This window comes from Diceros bicornis, chromosome 30 (genome assembly GCF_020826845.1).
Source record: "Diceros bicornis minor isolate mBicDic1 chromosome 30, mDicBic1.mat.cur, whole genome shotgun sequence".
NCBI lineage: Eukaryota > Metazoa > Chordata > Mammalia > Perissodactyla > Rhinocerotidae > Diceros > Diceros bicornis.
The window spans coordinates 1,537,854-1,553,842 of record NC_080769.1 but is presented as its reverse complement, the minus strand read 5'-3'; the positions used below and the strand labels follow the sequence as shown (position 1 = coordinate 1,553,842).

The 15,989-nt window shown below is 38.0% G+C and overlaps 1 protein-coding gene and 1 long non-coding RNA gene across 2 annotated transcripts in view; both read left to right on the top strand.

Moving 5' to 3' along the window:
• LOC131394251 (ral-GDS-related protein-like) overlaps positions 1-15,989 on the top strand; it is a 104,457-nt gene that overhangs the window by 15,280 nt on the left and 73,188 nt on the right. The gene's annotated exons all lie outside the window — the stretch shown is intronic.
• LOC131394257 (uncharacterized) lies at positions 3,799-6,412 on the top strand. Its single transcript, XR_009216096.1, has 2 exons — positions 3,799-3,863; positions 5,156-6,412. It is a non-coding gene; the product is annotated as an uncharacterized LOC131394257 (long non-coding RNA).

The window sequence follows — 15,989 nt, the reverse complement described above, 5'->3', positions numbered from 1 at the left end:
AGCTTGACTATCATGTGCTCAGGTATGGTTTTATTTTGTATTTTATTGTGTGGGTTTCCTGACTTTCTTGGATCTAAAATTTTAGATTTTTCACCAAATTTTGGAATTTTTATGCTATTACTCATTGATTTGCCTTTCTGCTTCATTTAATTTTTTGTCTCTCCCCTCTCTGATGAGGATTCACTCATCTCACAGGTCTTAAGGCACTCTTCATTTTTCTCAAAACTTTTATGTTCTTTTCTTCAGACTGGATAATTTCTATTGCTCTATCTTCATGTTTCTTCTACTGTTTCTAATCTACCGGTAAACTCAAAAATATTTTCTGTATTTCATCTTCCTATTTGGTTCTTTTTTGTAATTTCCATTTCTCTGCTGAGTTTCTACATCTGTTCATTCATTGTGAGAATATTTTTCTTTACCACCATGATCATCTTTATAAAAGCTGCTTTCTCATCCTTGCCTGCTAATTGCAACACCTTGGTAATAGTTACTACTGCCCACTTTTGGTCGTATATGGATTATATTTTCCTATTTCTTCAAATCTCATGATTTTTTAAATTATGTACTGGAAACCATGGATGATAGTTATAGAGACTCTGGATTCTATTGTATCCCTTTGAAGAATGTTGTTATTTTTCTAGCAAGGAATTAACTTGGCTGGACTGAAACTCCAATCCTATCTCCTTTACAATGGGCATAGCTGAAATCCTCATTCAGTTCTTTCATCTTCCAACTGCCGTTTTTACACTAGGCCTTCTGGGGCCTACCCTGCATGTGTGTTGTTCAAAAATCTGCCAATTTGGTGTGTGTGTGGGGGGCAGATTTTCATACATATTTTAAGATTTTCCTCTTTGTGGTTCCCTCCATTCCAGAATTTCTCCCCTAAATTTCCAGCTACTCTGCCAGCCCCAAAATACATCCTCTAACATTACAAGTAATACTATAGTTTTTCCCCTCTCTGGGCCATATACAGATTTTGGAGTGCTTTCAGGCAAAAGACTCAAGCTTGCAAATATCTCCTGGTAAAATTCCCATGATTCAAGGGAAGACTCCTCCTCGGTTCTGCTTGCCTTTGGAAGAGATTTATGCATACACACATATACACATTTATTATATGTGTATTACATATAGATACATGATTCTATATAAATATATATAATATTTCATGCAGATTATATCATTGTTATCTGTGAGAGTTTTAGTTCAACAAGCTACTCCACTATTACTGGAAGCTAGACCTCGGTTTTGTTTCTTTTTTACATTTTATATAAATGGAATTATACAATACATAGTCTTTTGAATATAATTTCTTTCATGCAGCATTATGGTTGTGATATTCATGCATGTTATTGCATGTAGCTAGTGTTTGTTCATTTGTTGAAAATAATTAATGTTGTTAAATGGTCATAAAATATGCATAACATGAAATTGACCACTTTATCCACTTTTAAGTGTACAGTTCAGTGACATTCAGTACATTCACATAACTGTGTAGTGATAACCTCCAACCATCCACAGATCTATTTTCACCTTCTGCTGAAACTCTGTGCCCATTAAGCAACAACTCCCTGTTGTCCCTCCCTCTTGACCCTGGGAACCACCATTCTCCTTTCTATTCCTATGAATTTGACTACTCTAAGTACCTTATATGAGTGGAATCATACAGTATTATTCCTTTTGTGTCTGGCTTTACTTCACTTAGCGTAAAGTCCTCAAGGTTCATCCATGTCATAGCATGTGTCAGAATTCCATCCTTTTTAAGGGTGAATGGTATTCCACTGTGTTTTACACCACAATTTTTGTCAACTCATCCGTTTATGGACACCTGGTCTGCTTCCAGCTTCTGCTTATTTTGAATAACGCTGTTAAGAACACGGGTGTACGTATATGTCTTTATATATGCGTTCAGTTCTTTTGGGTTTATACCCATATATGGTGTTCTGAGATTCATTTTTTCACATGTGGGAGGGTTCCCCACACCTCCAACAAGCAATTCTTGGAATGCCAGCTGGTTGTCAGATAATTCAACTCAATTTGATGCTGTCAACCTAGAGATACATCAGATTCCACAATTTAAGGGCTCAGTCCTATAAGACTGCACACCCACCCAACCTCACCTCAACTTCAGATGCCAGTTACAAGCCCAGGCTGTTACCTGTACTTCTGACTGAGTGACTGTAAACCAGAGATTCCCACAACCTCCTCCTTGGGTTTGATTTATTTGCTAGAGTGGCTCACAAAACTCAGAGAAACATTTACTAGATCACCAGTTTATTATAAAAAGATATAACTCAAGAACAGTCTGATGGAAGTGGTGCATAGGAAAAGGTATGGAGGAGGGGCACAGAGCTTTCATGCCATCTCCAGGTACACCACTCTCCAAGCACTCCTTGTCATTGCCAATCTGGAAGCTCTCTGAAACTCATTCTATTGGGATTTTTAGGAAGGCTCCCTCACGTAGGCATGATCAATTATTAACTCAGTTTCTAGCCCCTCTCCCCTCTCTGGAGGATAAGGGGTAGAACTAAAATTTCCAAGCTTCTAATCGGGGCTTGGTCTTTCCGGTGACCAGCCCCCATCCAGGAGTCACCCAGGAGCCCATCCAGAGTTGCCTTAATAGAACAAATGATTCTCCTAGTGTTCTTATCACTTAGGAAATTACAAGGGCTTTAGGAGCTCTGTGTCAGGGATGGGGTCAAAGACAAATATTAGAACAAGAGATGCTCCTAGTGTTCTTATCATTTAGTTTATTACAAGGATTTTAGGAGCTCTGTGCCAGGAACTGGAGACAGAGATCCATAAATATATTTTCTATTATTTCAGAACCCATAGGTAGAATTTCTAGATCATATGGTAATTCTATTTTTAACTTTTGAAGGAACTGCCATACTGTTTTCCACAGTTTTATATTCTCACCATCCAAGCACAAGGGTTCCAATTTTTCATCATCCTTGCTAACACTTGTTATTTTCTGATTTTGTGATAGTAAAACTATTCTAATGTGTGTGAAGAGGTATCTCAATGTGGTTTTATTTTGCATTTTCCTGATACTTGGTTATGTTGAGCATCTTTTCACGTGTTTACTGGCCATTTTATATCTTTGGAGAAATGTCTATTCAAGTCCTTTGTGCATTTTTAAATTGGGGTTTTTTTTATTGTTGAGTTGTGGGAGTTCTTTATATATTCCAGATATTAATCCCTTATCAGATATGTGATTTGCAAATATTTTCAACCATTCTGTGGGTTGCCTTTTTACTTTGTTAATAGTATCTTGTGATACACAAAACTTTTGCATTTTGATGAAGTCCAAGTTGTTGGGTTTTTTTGTTGCTTATGTCTTTGGTGTCATATTAAAGAAATCATTGTTGGCAATGGCATTTGGACCCAATGACATGCAGCTTTTACCCTGTGTTTTCTTCTAAGGATTTTATAGCTTCAACTCTAATATTAGATCTTTGATCCATTTTGAGTTAATTTTTGTATATGGTGTAAGGTAAGGGTCCAATCTCATTCTTTTGCATGTGGTCATCTAGTTTTCCCATCACTATTTGTTGAAAAACTTATCCTTTCTCCAATGAATGGTCTTTGCACCCTTGTCAAAAATCATTTGACCATATATGCAAAGGTTTATTTCTGGGCTCTCTATACTATTTCATTAGTATATTGTGTGTATTTATGCCAGTACCACACTGTTTTGATTACTTTGTAGTAAGTTTTGAAATCAGGAAGTGTGACTTCTCTAACTTTGTTCTTCTTTTTCTACATTGTTTTGACTATTTAGGGTCCCTTGACAGTCCATATGAATTTTAGGATAGATTTTTCTATTTTTGCAAAAAACATCATTGGAATTTTTACCTCCTTGAGTAAGTTTATTCTTAAGTATTTTACTCTTTTTGATGATATTGTAAATAAAAATGTAAAGTTTGTAAATTTCTTTTTCAGATTACTTATTATTAATGTATAGAAGAACAACTAATTTTTGCATGTTGATTTTGTGTTCCAGTACTCTGCAGAATTTATCAGTTCTAACAAATTTTGGGGAATTTTTAGGAGTTTCAACATATAAGATATTATTTGTAAACAAATATAATATTACTTCTTCCTTTCCAATTTGGGTGCTATTGCTTTCTTTTTCTTGCCTTGTTGCTTTGGCTAGAACATCTAATACCATGATGAATAGAAGTGGTGACAGTGGGCATTCTTGCCTTTTTCCTGATCTTAGAGGAAAAGCTTTCAGTCTTTCACCCTTGAATACGATGTTCTCTGTGTATTTCTATATCTGGCTTTTATTATGTTGAAGTAGCTTCCTTTTACTCTGAGAGTTTTCTAGTGTTTTTAACATGAAAACATGTTTAGTTTTGTCAAGTCTTTTTCTGCATCCATTGAGATGATCCTGTGTTTTTTACCCTCATTCTGTTAATATGGTTTATTAAATTGATTCATTTTCATATATTGAAACATCCTTGTATTCCAGAAATAAATCCCACTTAAAAATGATGTATAATCCTTTTAATATGCTGCTGAATCTGGTTAGTTATTATTTTATTGAGGATTTTTGTATCAATATTCATCAAAGATACTGACTTGTAGTTTTCTTTTCTCTTAGTGTCTTTGGTTTTCATATCAGGGTAGTGCTAACCCCATAGGATGACTTTAGAAGCATTCTCTCCTCTTCAACTTTTTGAAAGAGTTTGAAAAGAATTGGTGGTAGTTAATTAAAAAAAGGCTTTGGGCCCACAAATAAATTCAGCATAAAATAAATACAAATAAATATTTTTTTAAATGTGAAAAAGACTTTTTCTTAAAAAAAATTAAAAATTAAGCAAGTACATTCCTTACCACTTTATTTCTAAAAGGGTTTTTTAACCTAATAGTAAGCAGAAACAAATCATTAAAATTAAAATGACTCAAGTCTTAATTTTCTTCATTGCAAATTTTCTGACAGGAGTATATGATGCCATCATGTATGACATCTTTTATGAAAAAATGGTCATTTTTTGTAGTATTTGAGAATGTTATGAATTTCCCCAGTGGCCTTTGACAATACTCTGATATGCAAAGTTATCTTTTCAACATTTATGTCTTATTATTTTCCTTGCCAAATTAACAAACTCTGTCAGGTGCTAATTAATCAACTACTTTTCATATGATTCAGGTTCTCTGCCACCAACTTCCATAAGCATCAGGATATTCTACAACTTCTGTGAGAATAACAATTTTACCTTACACTGTATTTATCTCATGTGGTTTAAAACATCCAGAAATCATTGATAAACTGACCCTGCCCAAACTAAAGCATGGTGAGTTATAAAAGATGGTCACTGTTAAGTGGGGAGGGATTGCAGGTTGAACTTAATTTTATAAGTGGTCAATTTATTACAGTATATTGTTCTATTATCTATTTCACTTCATTTTTTAAAAAAGTGATATTTGAGGGTATTTAGATAATAAAAATTTGAGAAGATAAGGAACTGATATACTCTGTAAGCTTGAAATGTTTTCAAGCATAAGATACAATAAGAACTAAAACTAAGAAATGGCAGAGGAAATAGAGATAAGAGCATGAAATTGCAAAACTGAATCTATAATAATATCTCAATGGCTAGCACTGTGGTGCCAAAAAGGTGGTGAAGTCAAAGAATTCATAAAGATGATAATAGGCTGCAAAGAAAAAAGACTGAAATTTTTGTAGAGAGAATTTTTACAGACATATTAGAGATAGAAAACAGGGAAGAGAAGTTGGAGTGAGAGACTATCTTCTTCTTCAATTACTTCCACTGTAGAGAACAAAAAACCAATTTGCTGAAATCTTTATTCCCTTCTATGACCCTGTGGAAGATCAAGATTTGGCCACCCAGAAATCTATCTCTTTACCTTGGTTGTTTTCTCTGAAGGCATTTGACCTCCCCCACTAACTGCCTACAGAATTTAAAACAAAACATCTGTTTCAAGAAGGAGTTATTATCATGATGGCTGTAAATATAATGTACAATAGATGTTACAATAGAAAAGGCACCAACAAGCCCCTCTTATCAGAAGTTCTGTCTCTGACCATATTCTTTAGATGGCCCTGCAAGGAGTTGCTAGACAGACATTTACATTTATAAGGGAAATCTCCATTTGTAAAGGTATCTGCCTCTCTGTATTAGGAAGAGGGGGAATGACTTCATTTCTAGAAACTTATCAATGTAAAAGGTGAGGCCTTAAATCTGCATAATAACCTCACTCTTGTTTACTGTGCTTTAGTGGTAATCTCCTGTAACTGACTCCCCCCACCCCCAACATCCTCCTTTGTCATTGGCTGAACATGATATTTAAGACGAGAATTCTGCTATTGTGTTGAGAAACGCAGTGTCCTTGCTTTCTCCCATGCATACATGTTATTAAACTTGGTATTATTTTCTCCTTCTAACCTGTCCTGTTAATTATTTGGCCAGCCATAAGATCCTTAAGGAAAGGGCAGAGGGAGATTCTCCCTCTCTCCTGACAACCCTATCTTTACCTGCAAAATCTCAGCCCTGAATGAATGTCACATTCCTCCTTTTGCATCCCTGGGGAACAGGGCAAATAAGCTCATCTGAAACCTCAACTGCCCAGCCTGTGAAATAAGGCTGGCCATCCATTCTCACAGAGGAGCCAACTGGAGGTAGGACTTTTGGTTCTGAATTCAGCTAAACATCTTCAAAGAATTGTATCTGGCCTTCCTTATCCAGGACTATCAGTGAAGGGCTGGCTGGCTTTTAGAGAAGACCAATTCACAGTCAGCTGAGACATTTTCTGTTGAGCTCTCTAGAGAAGGCTGTGGGGCTTGTCTGTAAGAGTTTATATCTATATGGGTTATATATTTTTATTTTATTCAGAGATTTATGAAAAAATTTACATGGCAAGTATTACTTATTATCAAGAAAAATGGTTGTCTATTCTCTGGTCATTTAAGCAAAATCCTCCTCTCAGGGTCCACCCATAGACAAAGCCCAGATTTAATCTCCAAGCGTCTGCCAGGCATTCTGTGGTCAGTGGGAAGCTCTCAAGTTGGCAGCCTGTTCTCTTGTGTCCTTTGCTGGTAATTAATCTTCCATCTCTTCAAGTACAACTAGACGGAGGCTCAAAGGACTTGACATTGGAGAAATGTACTTTACATTCTCTTTCGACTTCTACTCTTTTCCAAAAGACTCTCAGCATTTCCAGTAATTGTGCAGCAGTTTACCCAACACTAAGATTCTCACTATAAAAATTAAAATAAATAAATTTTGAAAATGAAAAAAGTGATCTTTGCAATTTTGTACAGAATCTATATAATTGGTGCATCCTTATAAATGGAGAAAAAATAACAAATTTAACTATTTTGATTAGTTAACACTGTAAGTAACATACTTTATATATTACTAATTTTGAGATTATTTGTATTTAAAAATACTGCTTCAAACCCCTAAATCATTGTAAGTGGTAGAGTCTGCCATCTGCTTTGACTGAACAGATATATACAACAAGTCAGCCAAAATTCCTCCATTCCTGTATAATCCTATATGTGGGTGGTAATGGTTAGTTCTTATAGATTGTTTGAACACGTGCATATCACAAAATACAAGTGGCCATTAAAAATTAAAATGTTCACCAAATACAAGATTATCTGATTCCCAGAAAAAGAAAACATTACTGTAACATTAAGGCTAAAACTATCAAAAAGGAAGCCAAGATACACTCAAGTAAAGCTTTTGCTGAAAAGTTAATTGGCTCATCTTTAAAACTTTGTCATGTTTATTATGTAAGCAAGATACTTTCAGAGTCTAGAATATAGAAGGACTTATTGGTAAGTTAACATTGTGATCATTTATTTTGTAAATGTTAATATGAGAGATGTAATTCATTTTCTACTATATTCAGATTTTCAAGTTCTGCTAAATCTAAGGCCACATTACTGGCAAGTTGGGATACCTCTAGACATCTGAAAAATATGAGTCCTACACAGAAGCTTATACATTCTCTATTCATCAGGTTCTAAATTCTAAAACATTCTAAGGTTTTGGAACAAACCAATGGCATTCCAAATTTACAGTAAGGTTGCACGTGCAATACATGATCCTATAGGAAGAGACATCCAGATTTTAAATAAAGGAGATTGTGCACAAAAATAAAATATATTTTCACGTCTGAAAGGGGATTTCAAGAAAGAAGGGACTCTCAGAACATGTGGTAAGTGGTAAATAAGTTACCAAAGGGTCTCTAAAGGAGAACATATTGTGGAAAAAAGAGCTTAAACGCAGAGAGTTAAAATGGCATCTCTGGAATACTTACGGTGAAACAGACACTGAACTACGTTTGCCTAAAATTTAAAATGCATCTTATCCTCTAAACAAATACCACGTCCCTGCCATGCAGCTTACCTGGGTATGGTGACGTGTTTGAATCATTTTCTAATTCATTGGCTCTTAAACTTGATGGGCACCAGAAGCACCTGGAGGCCTTGTTGAAACCCAGATTGCCAGGCCCCACCCCAGAGTTTCCAGATCTGCAGGTCTGCAGCAGCACCTGAGAATTTGCATTTCTACCCAGTTCCCAGGTGATCCTGATGCTGTTGGTCCACGGACCCCACTTTGAGATCCACAGCCTAACTTACACCCTATATATTGTTACCAAATCCATTATTTCATCCTTTGGCTGCTACTTTTCCTTTATCACATCAGCACCTTAGCTCTGAATCTCCTCACCTAACAATGGGAATACTTGGAGAATTTAACAGCTGGTCCTCCTTTCTGGCTCAGTTCTCCCTCTTCCTCTCAATATTACATTCTCTTGCCAGGTAATTGTTCCTTAAACATCAGTTCATCATAGATCTTCCTTGCTCAAAATCTCATGGCTCTTATGGTGAGCACAAGACATTTTAAATTCTCTACTTAGCTCATAAGGTCTGTAATAGCCTGTAGAATGTGGACACCCTGTTCCCTACCCTGCCTACTATAAAGTAGTATGTGAGGATTACATAAGATACAGTCAGTTCTCGTTATACACAGTGTGACATTCTATAAAGTCACTGTGAAAACTGAATTGGTGAATATGACCCACTGCTACTACAGGATATGCAGGGTTAGGTTGCTGCAAGCCTTAGTTACGTTTTCTTCAATTCATCAATACATAACCTTATTTTCTGTGTGTTTCTCTTTAAAGTCACCTTATTCAAGATATATTGTTGATATATTAACATTGAACTCACACCAACAGCACTGTACCTCGTGTCTGACAGAAGCTTGTTGAACACACATATTTTCTCTGTAAAGGTACAGCCTCTTGCCCTGAGGAACACCAGGCAGCATTGCAGCACTACACATGGGGGACATATTAAACAGCAAAGTCACCAACACAAAGCACAAAAAGATAAGAAATGAGGCACTAAATAGACTGCAAGAAGGACACTTGTTTACAGTATGAGCTGAAACGAGGGCAGAGCGTCACCTGGTTCCCCTCAGCTGGGAAAATGTTCATCCAGTGGATCAAATTTTTCACCACTTTGTGCATATCTGCAAATGGACATGAAAGCCCTGTGAGTGTTTATTCAGAGGCTGCCAGTACATTTTAACTAGTGTGCAAGTGTGCAAACACGGAATCCACAAATAATGAGAATCAACAATATTATGAAAGCATCTTTTCAAAACCAGAGTATTGCTCAGATATAAGAGCAATAATGATAACATAACAGCTAATATTTTAGTGCCTGCTATGTGCCAGGAGCTCTTCTAAGTACTTTACATAAGTTAATGCATTTAAATCTCACTAAAACCCTATGAGAAAGGAGTAATCATTAGCCGCATTTTATAGATGAGGAAACTAAGGCTCAGAGAGTAAATACTTTGCACAGGTTCCCCAGTTAAAAGTGGAATAACTGGGATTGGTACCCAGACAAACTGGTCCAAAGCCCACAGCCTCAATCACTATGGTAGGAATGTGAGCGGATTTTCTACCACTCCCTGAAAAGCCCCTTCTTCTCCAGTCAGTGTAGTCTCCTACATACTTGTTCACTCATCAAACATTTTCTGAGTGCCCCAAAGGTGTCAGGTACTGTGTTTAGATACTGGAGGGACAAATAGAATGTCATATAATTCATAACCAATCTATAAATCAAAACTGGGGTGAGTTTATGATGAGCCAAACTTTGAGAGTCATATAGCCCAGGAGAGTCCTTTCACGAAGAAATGGAGCACTCCAAAGAAGTGGGGTGTACAGAGTGGTTATATACCATCAAAGAGCACGTATCACATGTGATTGCAATGTCCCTTTTACAGTAGTCATGACGACCTCTCACCATGTGGATTGATGGACACAGTGGGTATCAGGTTTGCTGTCTCCACGGGCGTGGCTGTTGTCCCGAGTTGGATCATCACAGGATAAGCGCAGCAATCAAATCCTAGCCTAGGGAGAAATGCTTATCCTTAAGGAAATGCCAATGTGGGGGAAGTTGCATTTACATCTTAAGGGCATTGTTTTTGTCTTTGGGACATGTTAATTGCTTAAAGCGGATATACAATGGATGAACAGAGGCTACAGGCCCCTTTTGGAAAAAAAAAAAACAAGGTCAGGCTCAGTTAGTTTTACACTAAGTGGCTTCCACATATGCTCCAATATATCTTATTGCTCGCCATTTATTTATCAAGACGTAGGATAGTCTTGTTGGATTCCCAAGGGGAAGGGGAGGGAAATCCCAACTCACCAGGTCTCGGGATGACGCGGGCCCACAGACACAGAAGACCGAACTTGATGCAAACGCAAGAGGTTTATTGAACGGAGCTCCGGGTCGACTCGTGTCCCTCGCAGGAGACAGAGGGGTCGACCCCGAGCCTTAGGGGGCAAGTTCTTTTATAGGATTTGGGAGCATAAAGCGGGAAAAGGTTGGCGCGGTTTTACATGATTGGTTAATTCAAAACATTCAGACAGTTACATTTTATGGCGCGAATTGCTACGGCGCGAAACAGCTATCAAGGTGCACACACATGTCCCCATCTGGCCCCCCTCCACCCCGACCCTCCCAAACTTATCCCTCTGTAGCACTCCCTTGTTCTCAATTTTCTCTGAACAGTTTAGGGTGAGTCTTCTGCGAACAGAGTCAGTTGGGATCGATAGACTCTATTCATAGAAGACTCGCCCCAACTGCCCCTTAAGGTGTTAACATTTTAAATTTTTAACATAATTTACATTCTTCAGTCTCAGCTTTAAGGAGCTCACTGTTTATGAGACATGAATAAAACAACAGTTATGGAAAAGTAGATAAGTACAGGGTCCCAGAGTGGGGACATCAAAAGGGGTCTCTGGATGGAGATTTCTCAGGAAAAGTGTCTAAGAGGAAGGAACATTTGACATGAGTTTAGATTAAGAAATAGAAATTAAGTTGATCAAAAAAGTGGGTAGGAGGACAGAAGAAACGCATATAAAAATACAGATATAAAGGATGCTAAAGATTTCACAAAATTGGGGTATTTTTAAGGCTGGAACAAAGCAAACATGTAGGAAACAGTGTGTGATGAGGCTAAAGATGAGGACAGCAAGAGAAAGCCTGCGTGTCCAGCTCAGGAATCTGAATGATCTCTCAGATGCTCTGAGCAGTCATTGAAAGAGTATAAGCAGATGTCACATTTAAACAAATTTGGATTCTTGAAGGTAACTCTGGAGGCATTGGGGAGGAAAGATTAGAAGAAATTAAGACTGGAAGTAAAGGGTCCTGTTGGGAGATTAGGCAGCGATCCAGATAAGATAGGCCTTGGCTTAGGCGGGGGGTCTGCAGGTGGAGGAGGCCAGGAGGTGGGAAGCAGTGCTGGGCTCCTGGAGGAGGAAACTGAGCTGCCTCTCAGTCACAGGAAGACTGTGCCTGTCATGGCCTCCCCACCTCCATGCCCAAATGCCATGTTCCTTTCTACGTCTGTACATTTCCCCTCTTCCCCCATCTGAAATCCTCACTCTTTCTTCCCTCCACCTGCCCAACAGTGGTCCCTTTGAGGACTTGATCTAGTTCACCTCTCCTAAGAAGCTGTCCTTAATTACAATTTCTGGATAACATTCCCATTTTTTTAAGTTCTATAATACAACATACACTAATACCTTGGTAGAATCTAATTACATCTTGCAAACCATTTCATGTACGTGGAGGAGCTTGGAACCTTATAATTCTTTGTATTTCCCTCAATACCTACCACAAATACCTTGCATATATAGGTCAATAGATGTCCAGTAAAGTTCAATAAAGAAGCACCCTTTATTAGCTAAAAACTTTTATGAGCTCAGTTATTCCTTTAGATCAGCTGCTTGAACCATCTGTCTTTCTCCACAGGTCAACAGTGTTGCCCAGAACAAATGAATTTTACACCTTCTCAAACTCAATAGAGCAAAGATGGAACTTCATTCCCCCTGCAAGCCTTACTGCCCTAGAGAAAAGCAAAAACAACGCGTGACATCTAATTTTTTCTCCACATTCTCATCTCAAATTGCAACTGTTTTCCAGATGCTAACTGGTTTTCATTCTTAAAACTGACAGAAAATTTTCTCATTATTTCCGTTTCTTTTTTTTTTTTTGTGAGGAAGATCAGCCCTGAGCTAACTTCCGATGCCAATCTTCCTCTTTTTGCTGAGGAAGATTGGCCCTGGGTTAACATCTGTGCCCATCTTCCTCTAATTTATATTGGATGTTACCACAGCATGGCTTGACAAGCAGTGCATCAATGCGCGCCAGGATCTGATCATGTGAACCTGGGATCGCGGCAGCGGAGCACGTGCACTTACCCGCTGTGCCACAGGGCTGGCCCCTCTCTTTATTTCTAAAGCTGAAATGTTTAAATCATTCTCTAGGCTAGTTGGAGTTTCCATAAAATGAAAATATACATTCCAGAAAAATCCTTAACTTTCCAGAATAATCCTTAATATATTATGGTAAACACCTTGGCAGAATGTCACTGATTTTCAATGTCAGTGCCTCCACAAGGGTATCCTTGCATTGTCTCCCCTCCCAACCAACTCTCACTTTGCCCCTCCCCAGGCTCATGGGCTCAAAGTGTTTACTGAGCACTAAGAATGATCAGAGTCTGAGGGAGACTTCACGGATGACTCAGCCATGTTTTCTGACCCCAAGAATCTCTCTCCATCTCTCCTTTAACCTCTATTTTTCTTATTCTGGTTTCTACTTTAGTTGTTTACTTGTCTTGTGAATTGATGTTTTGTGGTTTATAATTACCATGTAAATTCATATTACTTTTTGCCTTAGAGTTTAGAAAGAACTTACATTAAACAATGTTTTTTCCCAGCCCTTTGATGTGTCTAATATCTTCCAATGCAATTCAAGTGGCTTCTTGTTTTTATGTCTCCATCATTATTCCTTCAGAATTATGTTCACCCCACACTTTTGATCTGACCAATGCTGCTTTACTCTTTAAACTTTTCTATGCCGAGACTCACGTGAGGAATCCCTCAAGCACCATCAACTAGGCGACCCCACATTCCTCACATCTGTTTCCTTGATTTGTTCCTAAATAGTTTCTTTTTTGTGTGTGTGAGCAAGATCAGCTCTCAGCTAACATCCATGCTAATCCTCCTCTTTTTCTTTTGCTGAGGAATACCGTCTCTGAGCTAACATCTATTGACAATCCTCCTCCTTTTTTTTCTCCCCAAAGCTCCAGTAGATAGCTGTATGTCATAGTTGCACATCCTTCTAGTTGCTGTATGTGGGACTTGGCCTCAGCATGGCCAGAGAAGCCGTACGTCAGTGCGCGCCCGGGATCCGAACCCGGGCTGCCAGTAGCTGAGCTTGCGCACTTTAGCGCTAAGCCACAAGGCTGGCCCAAGATGTTTCTGAAAATAATAATAAATTGTATAAAAAGCACTATCACAGATACCTTAAAGAGAACAAATGGAAAAGAATATTCAATTCCTCAGATAGGTTTGCAATCAAATGAGGCATTGAGGGGACCAGGGGGCACTGATCAGAGCAGGATCCTAAGAGAAGAGTTTTTTAAATCAATTTCAAATGAGGTTAAAACTGGAATGAGATAGTATTTTACCAGTTAGCTGAAATCATACACATTTTTCTGACCTTTGAGAGTTTATTTGCATATAAACTGTACATGTGGGGTAAGAGAAGGCTGATATTGTTTAATTTCTTTTTATTATTCAGCACTTTGTAATAGATGTGGCTATTCACAATTAATAAATATCATAAAGTGGAGAGACCCAACTTTCAACTGCCTGATATTACCAATTCTTACACAAAGCTAGAGTTTTAAAGATCAAATTTCATTCTAGTTACCTGTCAACTAGTCCATTTATATCAGAAAGATGCTGAGTTTTAGGAAAATACTTCAAAACACAAATTTTATATGTAATTTCAAAAGCAAAAACTTAGTTAAAAACTGGGTGGTAACCCGTTTTGCTACCATATATTAATCTTTAGCATGGGAGCAAACTTTTTTTGAGAATATAATTCATATTTGCCTGTTTGTATATTGTAGAATGTTAAAGGATTTACAGTTTTAATCGTATTTCAAATACCAGAGAATAAAAAACAGAATTGTTTCAGTTTTATGAAATAGTTTTTTAGACATAGCAGATTCTCACAGCATATTACTTGAAAATAAAATAATCAGTTAGTGAGGTTTAAGCAATGTGGTTTTATTTTAAACTTGTTCCTGCCATAGGAGCATCAATAAAAGCCCTCCAGGAGTAGCTGTCGCTCTTTCCCTCCACATGAGCACCAGGTGCGTTTGCTTTAAGCATCAGACTCTCAGGCAACACCATAGCCCTCAACTCCGTTTAGTTGAGAAAAGGCTTTATGAGTCGTATGTTTTTTCTAGGGGTATGGAGCTCCCAGACTTATTAACTACAGAGAGAGAGTAAGAGTCAGAACACATTCAATAAACTCCAGTGTGCTCAGGTGAGAGGATAGGTGCCTGAACTCACATCTGAAGAAGAACTTAGAGGATGCTTTCTCACTCTGCTTCATGCCTCTGAGTAAGCAGTCCTGGACATCCCCGTTACAGCCACGGAATAACACAGGCAGCCTTGATGGACCAGAAATCCTCCTATGTCCATCATTTGTACAGAGCAAACTGGCTTAAGACCTCTCGTTTCCTGCTGCAGTGGTAATTTACAGACATACAGAACTGCCATCTAGTGACTAAGAAGAAAACAGCAAGATGCTTTACATGGAAAATGAAATTGTGAGTTTTTTAAAAAAGAACAGTGAAGCACTAAAGTTGGTAAAGTTGACACAAAGTTGACACAATGTGACACACGAAAGTTATAGTAAAACTGAAAAATGTGTAGGTGAAGTAATCAGTTGTTCTCTCTGCCTCTAAAACATGTCTTGACATCTGACTCATAAATAGCATAGTTTAAATATAATAGAATAACTTTGGAAATAAACTTCTCATCTCATCTCATCCAGTGATGCTGGCAAGAACTGGTATTAAATAGCCAGATGGGGAGTACCCATGTTGAAGTACCATTTTTATCACAGTGGAGAGAATAGGAGGCATAAAACCCAACAGACTGATGTTCAGATCTTCCCTCTCACCCTTGATCAATTTTGTGAACATGGTCTTATTTTGTTTGTGAGGAAGATCAGCCCTGTGCTAACATCTGCAAATCCTCATCTTTTTTTGTTGAGGAAGACTGGCCCTGGGCTAATATCCATACCCATCTGGTTCCACTTTATACGGGATGCCACCACAGCATGCCTTGCCAAGCAGTGCGTTGGCCTGCGCCCAGGATCCGAACCGGCGAACTCCAGGCCGGTGCATCGGAGCGAGCACACTTAACCGCTTGCGCCACCGGGCAGGCCGCTAAACATGGTTTTCTTTATCAGTTAAATATGAATTATAATAGTTACTTTAAAGGATTACTGTAAGAATTGCATGAGGTAATACAGTAAAGGGACGGGTGTAGAGTAATAGTTAATTCTCCTGCCCTGTCTCTCTTCTATGAAACATGCACAAATCATCTAAGAAGAGAACTTGTCT